Raw genomic sequence first — 13,894 nt, 5'->3', positions numbered from 1 at the left:
GAGGCAGTAACATCATTTCTTTCAAAGTATCATTCCCATTCTTAATTCTGCAATGACTTTTCTAAGCCACCTATCACAGTGAAACAACTAAATCTACAAAAATAATTCATGTTTCTGATTTGCAGTTACTTATTTAAGCAAGCTTAATGCATTCTGCAGTTAGTGCATAGCACAGCTCTCATTATTTGGTGTTCTTGACCCAAGGAGATGCAATGATCATCATTATTGTAACAACATGCATCTTTGCACTAAGTCCCTCCTACTAACTGCAGTGAGGAGCCTCAGCCATTTGAGGGCAGTGTGCCTGCTAGCAGAATTTAACCAACCTGTTACAAATCCCTTCCCCCGCTTTTCATTTCCTGCTTCCAATTCTCAAGGTCTACTTTTTTATTAACAGCTACCAGTGTAACTAACATTGCCTGACATCTTTATTGTGAATGGCATCAATTGAGAAATTTCCTGTTTCACCAGTAACCTGCAAACAATTTAAACATACCTTTGACAGTTGTTTTCTTCACAGTGATTTGGAAGTTGTGTTTATGCCAAAAACCACAAAATGTTGTCTTTATGGTTAAACCTTACTCTGGCATATATAATGCATAGGTTTATGTGAAATTTGCAGCTTTTTACCCAGAACTCCAGTTTAAATAGACATATCAGACAGAACCAATTAAAGAAAATTTAGCATGCTGCTGCTAAAATATCGGTTGCCTTTTCTCTTTGCCCTGTACAGAAATACATTGACTCTATTAGATACATAAACCAACAAGATTCATTGGTGCTAGTTGTTCTGTGGTAACAAATCTTATCAGGAATTGGCATGGTATTTCACCAGGGAGACATCAGAACTGCGACCAATCCAGTCACCTACCCAAGAGCAGGCACACTTCCAAATCCCTACTGTAGCATCTTACCAGCTCTCATCTAAGATTAGTTCTTCCCGCTTCAATCAAGCATTTAACCTTCATATCTTCAAATAATGTATATCTTATTTATTAATAAACCAATTGGTGCACTGCAATGTTCGTGCATAATTAAACCACATTTTCTCTTCTGAACTAGTTACCATTAATGCTGCCATAAAAATGCTACCACTTTTAAAGTTCTATTATTGCATTGTTGCTTGATTACTTTGAGTATTCTAAAGCTTATGTAAAACTATGGCAATACAGAGCTAAAGGTTGTGCTGATATTAGATCATAATGGGCTTCCATTTTTCTAGCATTGCATCTGACTATTCTCAGCTGTGACTTTATTCATTGTAATCTCACCTTTTGAGCATAAAAATCCAGGCTGATATTCCAGTGCAGTACTGATGAAGTGCTACACTGTCAAGTGCATTGCTTTTGCAGTGAGATGTTAAATTGTCTGCCTTCTTAGGTTGATATAAAAAAATCACATGTTACTATTTATGAAGAAGAACAGAGGGATTAATTGTGGTTTCCTGAACAATATTTTTCAGTCAACCTTACCAATTTCAATACTATTTGTGGAACCTTACTGTGTACAAATAGGTTGTCATGTTTCCTAGATTATGAAAGTCACTGTAAAGCACTTTGGGACATTTGAAAAAGAATATTTAAGCTCTATAGAAGGGCAAGCCTTTCTTTGGTGTTCTTTTATTAATGATGCTGATAGTTATATTTATTTATCTCATTTACTTTGTTTGAAAGCCCAGAAGGTCAATTTTATCATGTCTAGGAAAAGCGAGTGTTTCTCTTTCATTTGGAACATCTTTGTGCAGCCAATAATTTACAACTACTGTGTTGTTCAGGGATTACATTAGCCCTAGCATTCCGTACACTAACTCGAGTCCTTAGCACTTAAAAAGTGTTCAAAGGTTTTTTCTGCCTCGACTGCAGCTTTGCACACACAGATGGGTAAATTCTTTCATCTTGCCAGTGAATTGGTTCTACTTCATTACATGATTAAAATTCACACTCAGTGGGATATTAAAAGGCTTTGCTCTGCTGGTGAGGATTCTGCCTGTTGATGTTTGGTAAATCTGATTTATGATGCTTGCATTTGATTAAAAGTTACTTGATGCCAAATTTTACTATTTAACAACCAGAGAAGGTGCAAACTGACTAAATATCATTCTCATGGAATTGCTTAGAGAATAACAAAAGCAGACTTATTCAAGGACAAGGCACACAATAAAGTAATTCAATCACTCTACCTTTGTCAAAGAAACAGCTCTCATATTAGGCCATATGTTGGCATTTCACTTTTACTAGTAAATGAAATATCAAGGGAAAAAGACTCAGCAAAGCACATCCACACAATGTATGTGACATTAGCCATCCATTTTCAAACGTACAGTCCTGTTTTCAGAAGCAGTGCTATAAGATTTCCCTTCTATCTCTTGGCTGAAGAAATCTTTTCACTCTCACTGAAATGTTTACAGATGGAACAATTCCCACTGCTGCCAGGGAGTGTGCAGTGGGTGCATTCAGCAGTTCTCTTGTAATGTTATGAAACATGCAAGCAAAACTAAGTTTCTCATAACTAATATATAAAAAAAATGGACTGGAAATGTTAATGTGGGTTGGATATGGCAAGGGTGGGAGAAGAATCATAGAGGTGATTGGATTGCTGTACTAAGACCAGGCATGAACACAATGGGCTGCACGGTCTTCTCCTGTGCCATAACAATTCTGTTTTTATTCATTGTAAGCTGCTTCCCAGAACTGTAAAATATCACAGTACATATTAAAAAAGATTTAAGTAACCACAGAATACAGCTGCAATTTAAAACTCTATATCTTGCATTTTGGTAAATCATAAGGAATCAAAAGTCTGCTGACAGATTTAGATACCTCATTCACTGCAGCAAAATATTGCTGCAAGCATCAGAACACACATCCAATGGAACTGCCTTACAGCCAAGTGCAGAGTAAAACAAAGATATATCTTGCAATAATTAAGCTTAGAAAACAGTTCTAGGCTTCAAATGGAAACATCCAATAAAACAGCTACACAAAAGCTCAACTTACTTTTGATGATACAGCAGCAATGCTAAATTTCAACATAAGCCCAAGTCTTTTTAGTGCAGGCTCATAAACATTAGACAATCATATCTGTGCAAGCAACGCTTATGAATATAACCAGCCTTTGATCCAATAATGCTTCCACTACTATCAAATCACAACATTACAGATTTTCTCCAAGCACATCACAATGAAAGGATTAGAAGGACACTTTATTACACCACGGCAACCCAACACCTCAACACGATGCTAAGGTCGGTCAACTCACTTCCCTCTAAAGGTAATGTTATATCTCAAGCAGCACATTGCCAGAGTCCCTCTACCGTAGGATCCCACCTTTGAATCTTTGTCTCGATTGACATTTGAACCCTGCTGGACTGACTGCTCGCGTCAATTCTCGACTAGACCAGCAGGTGGAGCATAGAACAAAAAGAGGGAAGAGGAGGACGAGCGGCGAGCCCCATGCTCCTGAGAGAACATTGAGAGGGAGGGGACTGCGAGCTTGACTCTCACACAATCCTCATCTGTAGGAGGAATCGCGATTCCTAGATTAGCATTGTGACAAGCACGTAAAAGTGTAAAAAAAATATAAACACTCTCTCATGTACACAAACATCAACATACTCATGCACACCTACGTTGCTCTGCTTAGCAAAATTAGGCAGTCTGTCACTCAGTAATGGCCTATGGGAAAGCCACAGAGTAACCTGATCAAAAAACTGGGTTAACACTTCTAAGTGCCAGACACCTCCATATGGAATAACTGTTTCCGGCATAAGGTTCCAATGAGAAAACACAGCATCTGCTGATGAATAATCATGAAATCATGACTGCTATTTGCAAATACTCAATGGTGATTGGAGAGGCCATAATTTTGCTCTACACGTGTCGTCTGATAAATAAAAATATTCTGCCGTCCAAACTAACCAGTAACCTTTCGCAAGTCGCCAGACCCAAAGTTCACAGGAGAAGCAGGAAGAGAGGGGAAGGCTCTCTGAAACACTGAAGCTTTTTTTTAAGTTCCATTCTGCTGCCAGAAAGGCTGGTGAGCATGTGCCCCTACTGTATGTCGAGCCATTCCCAAGACACTAAAACACTATCAGAGGCTTTGAAACTATGGAAACTGAATAAGTAAGTAGCTTCCATGATTAATAGATGAAGATCCTGGCTGAGCGATAACTCAAGCCCGTAGGATCCACACGCACACAAAGCCAATTTGAAAGTGCAGATTTTCCCCGTTCACTGATTGAAAGCTTTTATGTGGTTCGACAGTCCTGCCCACTATATCCATTTAACCTCCCTCTATGCAAAACGAAAAGACGCGCTCGACTATACAAACAACGATCGGACATAGATATCAGCTCGGGTCAGTTTTAATACTGACACCAGTTTTGCGAGGGATGGGAACTGGTCTCCGGAGACTGCTTCTCATCCAGTCAGGGTATACCGCTTGCCACAAACACTTGCAATGCAGATCTCACCAACCTACTGCACCTCTTAAAATGTGGCTCATCTCCTCTTCACAACAGAGACTACAGAAGCCGAAGCAACATCCCCACCCCACTCCCGCTGCCACAGGCTGCATTACATTCACCCGGTGTCTGTGATGTTATTTCACACAGCATTTTGCCTGTATAAGCAGCTGTTGGACACTAACCCCTGGCCTGACCTCAGGTTCCGCGCTCCAAATCACGGACTCGAAGACACCGGGGAACCTTTTTTTTACTCTGGATCTTACCCGTGCCGCCCCTTCCCTGGGAATGTTTGACGAGGACTCTAGCCTCGCAAGGTAACGAGACAAGTGCTGCACATTGCGCCTAAACTTCTATTTCCCCGGTCCTCGTACAGGACACAGTCCTCTGTTCCAAGTATTTTAATGTACCAACTATACTACTGTCAATCCAGGGGTAAAAAACACACACGTGGGGATTTATAGACTTGGGCCATTGTTTCTGCAGATTACTTTCAACTATTTCGCTTTGAACTGATTTATCGACACAAACAACAATAGGGGAGATGGACACGGGAGTCCTCGGCTCTCGCCCACTCCCGGGGTTGCAACACATAACACAAACCTCCACTCTTGCTCTGCGAGCCCTGGATTCTAAGCAATTACGTCCGTTCAAAGGATTTTGACGGACCCGGGCTACTGACTAGTGCTATCCAATTGAAACGAGATGAAAACCGCTTAGTATTTAAAAGTACTGTTAAAAGGTAGTATTTTATACAGAAAAGCGAACGGGGGCGATGAAAGAATTTTGAAGGCAACTTTAACAAATAAAAAGAGAAAGGTCTTTTTAAATAGATGCCGATGATGTGCTGAGTGAATGGTCGTTATTGAGAGAAGAAAATGGATTTAGCGTCTGCGTCAAAAATTAAAACCAGCCTCAGCACACAACAGCAACAAAAGAAATCCAGAAGCGAGGTATAATACCAGCGGAGAGTTCGCACCAATCCTCGGGAGCCTGATGTCAGGAGCCGAGAAACACTCTCCAAAACACACTGCTCCTTGCCCCGGTTCTACACACCCCGCGCCCTGGAGATATGATCACGGCGGAGGGTGAACAATTAGTAGAACAATCTCAAGAAAAGACACACGCAAAATAACAAAGAACACATGCTCGGCACACACAACAACAAAGGTGCAAGCTCTTGATCCGCAGGAATAATCAAAGAGGCACTCTACCTTCTAGACAGGCAAAGGCAGGCGAAGGACTCGAACCAGCGGCACTGGTGTCTCATTAGTAATCCACTTAAGGCTATCCGTGGCCAACTTGATTCACACAGTGGTTGTCAGCCGCTGTGCGGGCAACACATTTGTCCTTCCTGGAGAAGGGGGAGAGTAACACGGCGGTCCTCCGACCTGCCCGGCTGCATGTGGAACTTTTACTGCTCAAAAATCCTGTTCATGCAAATCCGCCAGAAATCCACACAGGAAACTCTCGCCGATCCGGCACGGCTCTCAAAGGGGGGAGATTTGGCTCAAGTGAAAGCCGCTGGTGTAAGCCTATAGCTCCTTGTCCGAGATCCTGTCACAGACTGGGAAGGCGCTGGCTACTCAAGCTCCGAGTCATCTTATTTGGAGATCTGCAGGACAAGCCGCCTATCTTACGAGCCCCAGTACTGCCCTCATCCTTGCCTTCAAACTCCAGCTGTCACTGGCTATCCGCTTTGGAAGAGACAGCAATCAAAACCCGGGCTGGATTATTTTTCTCTTTGAACTGAACCAGCGCTTTGCATTCAGCAATAGGTCGGCTGTTCCCCAGTCGCACCCAAATCCGATCCTAGATAATCTGTTAAACATTTATGCGGGCATTTTAAAAATTAATTTTCCACTTCATGCTAAGTGAATGAAAATAAATTCTTGGTACCCGTACACCCACTGACACTTTGGAACCGACCCGTTCATTGGGATTGGTTTAAGAGCCAATCCGTTTTCAACAGAGATATATCCTATTAATTTACTAGTGACAGGTTCAACGTGTGGATTACAAGCTATCCTTGTAACAGCTCTATCTTCGTTTTACTTTCCAAACAAAGCTCCCGAATTTCTATTTATCCAAGAGGACAGGAAGAAATCCGATCGACTCCCAGTTCTACATCCCTTCAAATTTATTCACGCGTTTGTTGACATCTGAGATTAAAAAAATGGCAGATTAAAATCATAACAATGCTCTGCGGGCCAGACAGAGCAGATCTTCTGTATATCGAACAATTAAAAAATTGGAAATCCCGAAATAAAATACGTTGCTAAACGAAGGTCAGATGCAAACAGGAAAATAACTTTTATTAGCTTGTCTGAGCTTGTTTTAGATTAATTTACGTTTTGCAAGTGTTGTTTCATCAGGTTAAAGCGTGGTGATATTTAAGTTGGGAAGTAATGGCGGGAATGAACACCTAGGCTGTAAAGAGGGAGGCAGTAAATCGGTGAATGACCCGCAGACTGGTTAACAAAAGACCGCGAGGTGATAGTTATAAGACAATCAAAAGAATATGCAAACAATAGAAGGTGGAAAGGCAAGGGAGAGGCCCAAACAAAAAGACAAAACATTCAACGAAAGAGCACGAAAAAGATGTTACAAGTTCAGCAAATCCGAAACTAAATTCTTGAAGTTTCACTTCCACGCCGATTTCAAAGCAAAAGCGTGTTTTCTTTAACTTGCACAATGATTTTTCCAACAACTTCGTCTTCCTGCCTACATTGGTTCTTCGCAAACCAGTTATATGAGTAGGTGCTGCTCTTTCCAATTGCAGCAGGTACCTCACCCGGTGACTTCATTGGAACACACAGCAGAGTGGTCGGCGAGGTTAATGGCTGCAGAAACGCACCGCAGCATTCTCCGGAGGAATACTGCTAACGATGACCGGTGTTAAAAGAAATCACATGCCTAAAATGTTGCGCGCCTGCTTACACCCTTTCACTCCTTCCCCGTCCCCTTCACCTTTCCCACTCCATCCCCACCCTCCAGCTCCCTCAAATGACTCATTTAACCTCCCTTCTTCTCCTCATTGTCAAACGCTGTGGAAGCAGTCTCGTTGCCGCGTAATACTTACTTTGGGAGTGATTAAAAGTGTTAAGAATCGAAGTAAATCCCATCCACGGACGCTGATCAATGAAATACCTGCTTCCCAGCAAATACTTCCATGGTTTGGCTTTATTACTTCCAGTACAAGTGGTCGTCCCTTTTTGTTGGCTTTGAGTAGGAATGAAGGATTCAATATATAAGCGTCTGGCAAATAATACATATTTGTGCTGAAGGCATAATTATTCATACATGTGGGCTGCTACATAACGAAGAATGCATTCAAATGAACAGAGAGGTGAGGAGCATTTGTTTATGCAGAGAGCAGTAAATCCTTGGAATTCTCTGCCTCAGGGGTCTGTGTCACAACGCAAGAGTTTTTTTGACATTGGGAAAATAGAGAAACAGGAGAGGAATGGGCAGCAAAGTGGACCAGACACAGAGTCACCTAAATTTTACTGAGTGGGACAGATTGTATGAGGCTGTAAAGGCCTCTTCCTGCTTAGGAGGATCTGACCACCTATCCTTGGCATTCAATGGCATTACCATAGTGGGGGAAGGGTGGGGGTGTGGGGTGGGAGTCACTATTGTCCAGAGGTTCAGCAGGGGCAGCGCACAAACACTCTTTTTAATAAGAGCAGGTCAGAGTTACTCACCTCCTAACACCCAAAGGCTTTTGACCAACTGCAGCACATTACCCAGTTTAGGTGAGTGCAGTTCCAACAAGTCAGAAAGATAACATAAGATTTCTTTATTAGTTACATGTACATCGAAACACACAGTGAAATGCATCTTCTTGCGTGGAGTGTTCTGGGGGCAGCCCGCAAGTGTCGCCACGCTTCCGGCGCCAACATAGCATGCCCACAACTTCCTAACCCGTACGTCTTTGGAAACTGGAGCAGCTGGAAGAAACCCACGCAGACATGGGGAGAACATACAAACTCCTCACAAACAGTGGCCAGAATTGAACCTGGGTCGCTGGCGCTGTAATAGCGTTACGCTAACCGCTACACTACCGTGCTTGGTAATGCAGCCTGCTTGATCGGCACCCTATTTGCCACTCTAAACATTCACTCACTCCACCACTGGAACACAGTAGCTGCAGTGTGCATCATCTACAGTTACTCAATCAGCACCTCCCAAATCTGCAATCTCTGCCGACAAGCACAAGGGCATTGAGTGCATTGGGAACACCATTAACTGCAGGTGCCCCTCCAAGTCACTTCCCATTCCGACTTGGGAATCATTGGCTCAGAATCCTGGAACTCCCTAGCCGACAGGAATGGAGGAGTGCTTTCTCCGGAAGAACTGCAGCCATTCAAGAAGGAGGCTCACCATGACTTTGTCAAGGGCAATTAGGGATGGGCAATAAATGCTGGCCATGTCAGCATTGTCCACATCCATAAAAATAAATAAATGGAAAATAAATGGAATGAGCTGGTGTTTTTTGGAATGGCATACCGTATAAGAAAAAAAAGAAGGGAAAAGGAAATTAAGCTGCTTTTTTCACAGATAGCTTTTAATTTTAATTGTTCAATAAGCTAGCATCCAACATTTACATCATTAATAAAAATTAATAAAACAGAAAATGCTGGAAATGTTCAGTAGGTCAGGCAATATCTGTGGAGAGAAAGAGCTTACACTTCAGGTCAGTGATGTTGCCCGTTTCAGTTCTAACAAAGGGTCTTTGACTTGAAACATTTATTCTATTTCTTGCTCCCCAGATGCTGCCTGACCTGCTGAGTACCTGCCACTGTCTCTGTTTTGATTTCCAATTCCCAGCATCTGTAGTTTTATGCTTTTCAATGGTTGATAAACAAGCTGGATTTAGTAATGCTAGTGGCAAGAGTTGGACAGTGGTTTAAATCCAAACTAAAATTTGAAGATGATAAATTGTGCTTTGACATTCGATACAGGTGGTAAGTGTTAATGAGTGTGGCACAGAAACCCAGGTTGTTTACTTCCTTGCCCACAGCCCTCAAGATAATTTGTTTTACAGTAGGGTACTGATGGAAATAATCAGAGGTGGGAAATCTGGTAGATTTTACCTTCTCCAGTCCAAAGGTACTGCACTGATTATCGTGCCTTTGTTACCATTTTGACTAAAAACTGTTAACTCAACAAAGTGCATGTCTGATCGAATAGCTTTAATTGCACCTTGTTCATTCTGTGCAGCAGAACCAGGCAGAGGTCAGGGGTGCCCCAGATGTGATAGCCGGTTGGTGGGGGGAGGGCTGTGATTGTTCTGTCAATCTTGCACTTACCCAGCAAAAAGTCACTAATAAGATAGATGTAGTTTCCACAGCCTCTCATTTGAGTGCATAACTGAGCCCAAATGCACTGCATTTTGAAGGACAGATTGCCTGCAACTTTAGAAATGTTTAATCTCTAAAGCACAGGATAACTATGATAACTAGTACACTGTTAGTTTCAATATAACTTAGGAGTGCAAATTTACACAAAACATTCCACATTTACTAAATTATAGTTTCTAGTACAGTCTGCAATGTTTTATGGTATCACACTCTGCTTCTGGAAACACAGTATGAAAAAAGATTCTGACTAAAATTATGGTTACTAGGTAGGCCATAAAATTTTGCAGAAGATTATGATGTAATTGAATTAATATGTAAATGAGTAGTGAAAAGATTTGGAATTATGCAAAGTGAAGTATTATCTTGGCACTATTATCTCTGGTGTTCCTGAGAAATCTAGTCTTGTCTCTCTCTCCTATTTATCATCTATAAGCTGCCCCTTGGTGGCCTCATCTGAATATACAGTGACAGTTTTCATAATATGCTAATGACAACCAGCCCTACTTGTTCTCTCAGGCTCTCCACTCTAAATTGTCACCGTTCTTAACTGATGTCTGGTATTAAATATTGAGAAGACCAAAACTACTGTTTCCAGTCCATGCCATAAATTCCAAAGCCACCAACTCCATCCCTCTCTCTGGCAGCTTTCAGATTTGACTTTTCCAAAGCAGTCCTTGAAGACCTCCCAATTTCAAGCCTTTGAAATGTGTGGTCATCAAAATGTTGCTGTCACAGTCTCACTGTCATTCCAGATCCTTTTAATCCGTCACCCCGTGCTTGCTGACCTAAATTGGCTCTCAGTTAAGCAACACCAACATTTAAAAAATCTCATCCTTGTGTTCAGCTATGTTATCCTTCCCTATCTCATTGATCTCCTTCAGATATACCATCCACCTAGATTACTATGGTCCTTAAACTCTGGCATTTTAGGCATCCCTGATCTTAATCTCTCCATACTGATTGCTGTGTCTCGAGCTGCTAGGGCTCTGAGCTCTGGAATTCCCTCCCTAAACCTCTTCACCTTGCAACCTCACTGTTCTTCTTCAAGATTCCTCTTAACACCTTGGTTAAAGAGTTGTAACAAAGTTTGTGATCAAAGGACCTTATATCTCCATTATGTCATTATGTGTATTTATGTCAAGCTTTGTTAAAGCTTCTTTGGATATTTTACTATGTTCACATCAACATACAAATACAAGTTATTGTTATTAGATTGCTTATCATATTAAAACAATATATATTTGCCTGTTTCACAAGAGATTCCGCAGATCCTCCACCCCCCCTCTTTTTTTTCCTCCTTTGTCTTCCCTCATTCCTGTGGCCCCCTTTCACCTTCCCTTTCCCCTTCCCCCACCCTCATGACCTGCCCATCCCTTTTCCCACCCTCAGGACCTGCCCATCCCTTCGCCACCTCCTTCCCTTTATTCCATGGTCCACTGCCCTCTCCTACTGGATTCCTTCTCTTCAGCCCTTTGCCTCTTCTACCTATCACCTCTCAGCTTCTTACTTCTCCCCCTCTCCCCCACTCCTACCGTCCTACCTTCCCCCTCTCACCTGGACTCACCTATCACCTGCCTGTGTGTGCTCCTCCCCCTCCTCTGACTTTCTTATTCCAGCTTCTGCCCTCTTCCATTCCAGTTCTGATGAAGGGTCTCAGCCCGAAACATCGACTGTTTATTTCCCTCCATAGATGCTGCCTGACCTGCTGAGTTCCTCCAGCATTTTGTGTGTGCTTTTTCTCTGTTTGCCTTGACTATTAGTAATCTGGGCATTGCCCTATTTATATTGTGTGGTAGATTCAGAAATGATGGTGGCACCAAGAAAAACGAGGGATATGTGCTTGGTGAATTGCAATGGCACTATAATGACATTCATTTTCTACATTTCCATCTTCCCCAAATTCACAACCAAGATTCGCGTAGAGTAACAACATGAAAAACTAAACACAATCTATCTGAAGCTACAAAATCTGTCAGATAACAGGAACAGAAAGTGTGTAGGTGGGAGTAGGATGTTTTAAGGGGACATAAACAGAGTAAGTGAATGGGCAAAACCGTGACAGGTGGTTCAGGGTGGGGAATTTTGGACAGAGTGGATATAGAGAGAATACTAAAGGAAGAATGCTTTCACTTGGGGAAAAGCAATTGGGAAAACATAATATAAGACAGTGACCAAAAAAAAAACCCATAAGGAATGCAGAATAAATTTCTTTGGCCAAAGAGTGGTGAAAATGTGAAACAAGGAATGGTTGTGGCAAATAATATAGGTGCATTTAATGGGAGGCTCAGCAAACATTTGAAGGAGAGGACACTAGAAAGGTTTCACTGATGGATTTATTTGAGGAAAGAAGGGTGGAGGTTGGAGTGGAGCCTAACTCCAGTATGGACTGGTTGGGCTGAGTGGTCTGTCGTAGTACTGTATGTTAAATCCTGGTTATTTAACTTGATCCCCGTAGGATCCAACCATATAAGTTGGGTTCAGCTCAGGTATCAATGCTCATAAACTACTTGGATTAGGTCCAGCGTGTTGTACAAGTAGAAAATAAGAGGCACCAGCGGGGGGTGTGGGGTGTGGGGGTGTAGGGTGGAAAAGGAAGAAAGAGACAGAGGTAGGCAGGCAGTGTGTGAATGAGAGGTCAGTGCACAGGTCTGGCATGCAGAAAGATGATGCCCAGCTTTGATTGGGTTGGTTGTGTTAAATAAAAAATGTAAGTAATTGGAGCTGTGTCTAAACCAGCTGCAGTTTGGTCAGGCTTGTTCAAAAGTTGACCTCTAAAGTATATCCCATGGAATATTCTGCAACTTTATGTAAACGTTGAACCATCTAATTGCAAATATCGGGATATTTTTTCACTGGCCAAAAATGAGAAAATGTGGATTATTAAAAGGATTTAGGTGTACAGGAAGATAAAGCACTTGAAGCTAAAGTGCATTGCAGGTGCAAGAAGAAATCACAAAGATTAATGGATCATTGACCTTTGTCTCAGTGAGGCTGGAATACAAAGGGCAGGAAATGAAGCCTCATGGTGTACAATCTGGGTACCAAGGATCTGAGTACCAAGCTTCAGGTAGGATACTTTGGAAGTAATTCAGAGCAGTTTCATCTGAAAGGGTTAATTTATAAATACATGTTGCATAAACTGATTTGAATTCTTTTGAATTTAAATTGTTGGGAGGTGATATAACTGAGTTGTTTAAAATGATAAGAGGATTTGACAGAACTGATAATAGAAAAGGTATATGTGACTAATAAAGAAATCTTATTTCCTTCAGTGGGGCAATCCAGAATAAAGGGTGGTAATTACAGCTAGACTAGAGCCAAGCCATCGAGAAGTGAAATCTGTAACTATTTTTGTATAACAAGTGAAGTGGTAATGTGCACAACCTCCCCCAAAGGGTTGTGGATGTTCAATCAACTGAAATTTTCACAACTGAGATTGATATATATATATTTTGCTGGGTAAGGATACCATTAATATGGATCAATGTTGAGGAATAGATCAGCTGTGATCTAATTGAATGGCGGAGCAGGCTCAAGGGATTGAATGGACAACTCCTGGTTGTATGTTCCCAGCACTATCTGGTGTAATTTATGTTGCCATTAGGAATGTTCCCTGTCTGCAGCATGAGGAAAATAATACCTCTTGAAGTGGTTACTCTGTGCTGCCAGAAACTGGATCTGCCTTATTACCGTTGAATTTACCTGCTATGTTATAAATGCATGTGTGGACTTTCAAATGATATTAAACACTGGACTGCAACAGGTTTCCTGTAAAACATTTTGAAATGTTGAGAAACATCAATCTCGATCAAAGAATGCAATTATTCTTTGATCGAGATTGATGTTTCTTCCTGACAAATACAAATCACAACATTTTATAACAACTGCTTTTAAGGGTGGATAAATCTAGGAAAAATCTATTTAATTGTGAGAGCAAATCTGTGCTGAAAAAAGAACAGCTCTGTATGTTCTTTATACGTCAGCCCTTGAAGGGATTAAAGCAAATCAAATGGCCAAAAAAACTGTGGAAAGAGTTTGGCCCTGGTAAACATGGACTGTAATGCAA

At 41.6% G+C, this 13,894-nt stretch overlaps 1 protein-coding gene across 8 annotated transcripts in view; it reads right to left on the bottom strand.

Moving 5' to 3' along the window:
• sema6a (sema domain, transmembrane domain (TM), and cytoplasmic domain, (semaphorin) 6A) overlaps positions 1 to 13,894 on the bottom strand; it is a 130,747-nt gene that overhangs the window by 72,613 nt on the left and 44,240 nt on the right. For 7 of the 8 annotated variants that reach the window (XM_052020009.1, XM_052020013.1, XM_052020016.1 and 4 more), the window contains exon 1: positions 5,677 to 6,123. The exons of the other annotated variant lie outside the window; for it this stretch is intronic. The gene's annotated coding sequence lies outside the window, so the exon portion shown is untranslated. Of the gene's footprint in view, positions 1 to 5,676; positions 6,124 to 13,894 lie in introns of those variants that run through there. 8 annotated transcript variants of the gene reach the window in all.

The sequence above is a fragment of the Pristis pectinata genome, chromosome 7 (genome assembly GCF_009764475.1).
Source record: "Pristis pectinata isolate sPriPec2 chromosome 7, sPriPec2.1.pri, whole genome shotgun sequence".
Taxonomy (NCBI): domain Eukaryota; kingdom Metazoa; phylum Chordata; class Chondrichthyes; order Rhinopristiformes; family Pristidae; genus Pristis; species Pristis pectinata.
This window is presented reverse-complemented; position numbering and strand designations above follow the sequence as displayed.